The sequence below is a fragment of the Etheostoma spectabile genome, chromosome 2, assembly GCF_008692095.1.
Source record: "Etheostoma spectabile isolate EspeVRDwgs_2016 chromosome 2, UIUC_Espe_1.0, whole genome shotgun sequence".
In the NCBI taxonomy this organism is placed as follows: domain Eukaryota; kingdom Metazoa; phylum Chordata; class Actinopteri; order Perciformes; family Percidae; genus Etheostoma; species Etheostoma spectabile.
Genome location: NC_045734.1, coordinates 16,569,863 through 16,575,492, shown reverse-complemented (window position 1 = coordinate 16,575,492; position 5,630 = coordinate 16,569,863).

The following is a 5,630-nucleotide window of genomic DNA, read 5'->3' as shown; positions in this document are numbered from 1 at the left end:
GATGTGGTACATAGCTAAGTAAAGCATCAAGTAAGGTGAAGTAAATTGTTTCCCACAAAACAAAATCGCACTAAGACAAAGCTAAGACTAACTGTCACTTTCTTCACTTGCAAAATTATCTTTTAATTGACAAACATCGTATGTGTAATTCATGGTCTCATTTTAAACTGGATCAAAAATGAATTAGTCCCTCCCAATTCAGTACATATTTTTTTTACGAGGAATTAAGGAATTGCATGCTGTAACTATTTTTTAGTGACCATACCGTTTAGGTCATACCGTTCTTTAAACCAATAATGCCAGCAGCGCCACTTGGGTTTGGTTTGAAAGAGATGTAATGTAACTGTTCAGCTGAGGTCAGCAATTTATTGAGTGGTATGCACTTTAAGAATAAAAAAAAGGAGAAACCAGACTTTGTTTCAAATCACTTCCAGTCACGCTAACCTTACCGTCTGGTTGACTGAGCTGGTCCATTTTGCCTTTCTCTTTATAAAACACCTTCAGAATGGAAACATGAGAGAGTTACAGAAAAAGAAACTGAGTAGAGGTCAAACATGGAAAATGAGAAGGGAGACTAAAAAGGCAAAGAAAGAGATGAAAAAGTGGAGAAAAAAACATTTCAGGCCCGAACTTGTCTCGTGCCCTTCTCCTCACTCTCACCATATCATCGTCTTGGCTGCACGTTTTTACAAATTATCCCGGGATGCTGAAAGGAGCCAAAACTTGGAGATCTGGCATTCATTTACATTCTTACTGGTCTGTGCCTCTTCAGCTCTGTTTTTTTCCACTCAAGAACAGAGACCAAGATGGAATTTCAAGAGGCCAAAAAGAAACAGAGCGGGAATCGTTCAAGCAACAAAATCCCTGAGTGAGTGTCCCGCAGGGATCCGTATGGCTGCAGTGCGGTTGAAATGTCTTTGTCTGCCCATCTCCTCTGATTACCATCATGTGTCTAGAGAGGTCCATAATGGTAGAATTCGTGTGTGTTCATGTGTTTGTAAAGATGTGTCTGAGTGTATGAGTACAGTGAGTTTTTTTTTATAATGCATAGAAAGATTAAGGGATAGTTTTATATAGTTTAATTAAAATTCCTGGTTAACTGAACACAATTTTGCACTCCATCTTCCATGAGAAATGTCCACTGTATCATCTGTGTTTAACACATGTCAGGAAAAAAGGACAACCCTAGAACAATGTTAATTTATCATGATTTACAACTGAAGATTACCTGTGGGTTAAAGGCAGAGAAGTTACATCAAAATCAGTAATTATCTTTTCATGTATATAGTGTGTATATAAGAGTGAAGGTGTGAGCATTTGCACAGTCTCTAAATGACAAACCCTCACACACATGCACAAACATCCTCAGAGACCAAGCCTCAATTGAAGTTGTGTGTTAATTCTGGCAGAGCAGGAATGAACACATAATCCTGAGGGTTGAGTGATATGGTAACAGCCCTGTGGAGGCGAGAAGTGTCGGTGTCACACTCTAAACCAAGAAAGTTCTACAAATCTGGATCTCATTAGACCTAGTCTGCCAGTGCTGGAGTGAACACATCCAGACTCCAACCACACTTGCCCAACAAAGCACTGCGATGCAGCCACGCCAGGAGAAATAGACCGAATCAACAATAGAGTGCTCGGTGATCTGAACCACCCCTACAGTAGAGGATGGAAAGCCTGCATGAAAAATGCAGACAGGTTTAGATGTCTGCTGTCTGCTTTTTGGGAAAAAACACACTGAAAAAACATATGTAAATAAAGAATCTTTGGTCTCTCTTAGTCCAAGGTGTTATCTTCTGTTATCACTATAACTGGAGCAATAGGGGGTCACTTCCTGTGAGAAAGGAAGCTGAATTGGGATGACTCATTGTGCTATGCTGCAACTCATCAGGAGAAGACCAGATCGCCTGTACTCCTTTTCCAATCAGCCATCCCATCCCTTTCTTTGACTTTTCCTCTGTACTCATTCCTCAACTCATCCCGTCTTCTAAAGCAACCATGCCCTGCAAGCACTTAAAAAGAACACAGATCCTCATAAATTGTCCTTGAGTGGAGCCCAAACCACAGCAAGTCGGCTGGAAAATCCAAACAAACAATGCACTGATCAGTGGCTTGGACTGTCTTAGGTCGTGCAATGCAAACCCCATGAGCCCATCGAGTGATTGCATACTGGAAAGTAAACATCACGCTTCAATGAGGCTATATGGAAATGTGAAGAAGGGAGAATAAAGTAAAAGAGGCAACGTCTGTTGCTGCTGTGATTGAAAAAATGCACAAAAAAGAGACAATTGCAAGCATTGAGGTATGTTTTCTTCCCGTCACAGAGCTGGTCTGGCAAGTCTGATTTTGGGGACTTATCAGTGGATGAGGACAGAGGACAGAGTGGTGATAGATTGCAGGAGGTGCAGCGGTGAGATAGCCTTAGAAAGACCCAAGCCTGAAGTGTTTAGGTGATGAGGAAGATGACTAGAGAGAACTTGGCAGGCAAAGACCATTTAGATGGTGCTTTGAAGCCCAATATGCCATTCTCATATCTTTGGTTCTTAGGTAATGAAAACCTCAACTCTTCTCAATGTCTAAAAGGCAAAAGTTAAAGCTGTGAAATAATGTCTGGGAGGAAGTGCAGGTCATATTCATGTGCAGGCCAAAATGCACCTTCAAATGATGCCATTGGAGTTATGTTTCCAACTCTCAAACTGAGTTTTAGACTTGTATACTTTTGACAACCATGTCTCTCCACACAGGATGAAAAATATCAAGACTGTAAAAATATGATACTACAGCTGAAACTTGTAGTCGCCAGCGCTGCTAGCTTAGAGAAGCGATCATAACATCACTCCAACGGGAAGAATCAAATCAGAGGGGCGGCCAGTGGTCAACCAAAAATAAACCTTTCCTGCAACACAAACCAGTCCTGTTGGTCACACAACTGGCCCATCAAGGTCAACATTCCATCCACACCCAAAGAGGAGCAGGCCTTGCTAAAAGCAGTCAGCATCACATCGGTGTGTGTGGCCAAAAATGAAGTTAATTTGTTAACTTAGGTTTGGGAGCAGGGCCACGCCCAAACTACACCTCTAATCACCAGCCAAACCTACATATACCGTGTTGTGAAGCCAGGCTCGTGTCTCTGATTGCTTGACCCACCCTCCCTTTCCCTCCCCTTCATCCATCTTCCCGGATAAGCGGATGAAGATGGATGGATGGATGGATGCTTCTGAGAAGGAAACCCCACTCTAAGTCTCCTCCACCCGGTCATCAAACATACCAGCCATCAGACAACATCCACATCAATTTATCTATCTGCACATTCATAATGTTCATAAAATCTTTAACTAACACATGGTTGTGGCGTGGTCCATGCTAGTGAAACATACGTTAAGAATACCAGAGAGGAAAATCCATGTGCAGTGGGATTCCAGTGTTGCTGCACAGAATGGAGCATAAAGAAGAGTGAATGTGTGGTGAAAACAGTTACAGGAAAACAGACAGAGTAAAACATGAATGATCAAGTAGAAAAGATGAAAGAGGACAGCTTTTCCTTCCTGTGCAGAGTTGTGTGAGTCCTATCTGTCTGTTAGACTACGCATCCTCCGTGTCAGACCCCTATTTCTCTCTTAGGCTTTGATGTGAGGCCTCTGTGTTCACCCTGACAGGATATTTCTCTTTAATGATCTCCTGAAAGGCTCCCCTCCTACACACAGCAGTGCAGACAGCGGGAAGTAGGGGTGAAACATGCAGCATTTACACACACACACACAAATAATGTGATAAAAAAAAGAAAACGTTCACCCACCAGCTTCAAGTCCTTTACCTGCCTCTAAAACACATACATGCACATGCATACAGTGATGCAAATAGGCTGTAGTCATCATTTGTGATGAGAAAGTTCATGATTTCATTCCAGCCAACGGCTCGGACTGATCCCATTTTAATTGCTGTTTTGATGCAAAGTCCCAAGCATCTTTTTAACAAGTTGGCTCAGGGGTATTGTGACTGTTTGATCTGTTGTTCCGCTTGTGTCCGTCACTATGTCAGCAGTCACATTTAGGTTATTCCAGTTCCAACTGCCCATGTATTACCTGCTGGGAAACCTGACCCTATCTGATCTTCTGGCTGGGAATACACATATGGCCAACATCATCATGTCCGAAGCTAATACTTTAAAACTGACGCTGTTGCTATGGTTACTCGGGGAGGGAGGGGGCTTCATCACTCTGGCTGCCTCTATATTAGTCTGCTTGCCATTGCAATTGAATGCCATGTTACTATAGTGACTATGAGGCCATATCATGGGGAAAACATGTCAGCAGTCACACTTAGGTTATCAGGAGCCCAAAAAGCAGGCATGTGACCCTGTCAGACACAAACACAAAAGTCAGAGTGAAATATAAAAGAGATGTGACATGAAAGAAAAATATACTTTGTGCTTGTGTATTTTCCACATTTAGACACAAATGAACACAAGGGAGCCAGCGAATTCCTCAGCTAAACCAGGTAATCAAACAGCAAACAGGTGTAGTTGAAGGATAGTCAAACAAACCCTGAAGTGTGACATATCAGAGCAACATCCGGATAAAGACCAGGACTTCCAACTGTCAAAACACAGTGGGTAGGGAGAGTAAATTAGGTGTCTCAGCAAATGCAAAGTCACTGATGTTTCTGATGTGTTTAGGGGATAGAGGGTTTGTGTGTTTCTGGACATGTCATCATATTAATCACTGGCTTTGAAACATTGAAAATACAAGTAAAAGTTTTATTTGAGTTTCATACAGTGTACCTCTCCCCTTTTTTATTTTGTCCTGCTAAACCCTTTGCACGCCCTGCAGGGGAGGTTTAGCAGGTGAGCTGCTAAAGCGTGTCAAAGCAAGCTGCACTCTCATTGACAGGCTCTGGGAATTGAGATGCCATCATTGCGACATACACCATGTGAATCGGATTTGCTTCAATTCCCTGGCTGCATAAGCAGGGGGTTGTAAAATAGATAATCGTGGGAGCAATAAATCTAAACACAAGAAAAACAAAAGCTTAGTGTCTATTTCAGTTGGCTCGGGGAGTTTGGGGAATCGTTACTGAGCCGTGTCTTTCAAAAACTGGTTGTACAGCATAATCGCAGCTTGTATTTTGTTATTTGGAAATTGGTGTTTATTTGAATGAAATTCACATAATATAATAATTTGATGTAATATGGATCGTTCTTAGTGCACTTTCTGATGTTTTTGCAGTCTTGAAAATGTTTCCTGCTCAGTATGTTATCATTGTACACAGGTAAGGTAAATTGACTGTGTTTATGAAGCGCTTTTCTAGTCTGAATGACTACTCAGAGGGCTTTTACAATGCACAGGAACCATTCACACACTGTGGCCGAGGCTGCCCTACAAGGTGCCACCTGCCCATCAAATAAACATTTATTTGAACAATGGATGGGGCATCATTGGGAGCAACTTGATTACACGGACGGGCATCAATGAGATAATGTAGTGCTCGCTGCAGCTCATCTATCAATCACTATGATAAAATCTTAAAGTGGGCTAACAGGAGAATTATCTTTTGCTATATATGTGTGTTGATGCATGAGAGAGAGAGAGAGAGAGAGAGAGAGAGAGAGAGAGAGAGAGAGAGAGAGA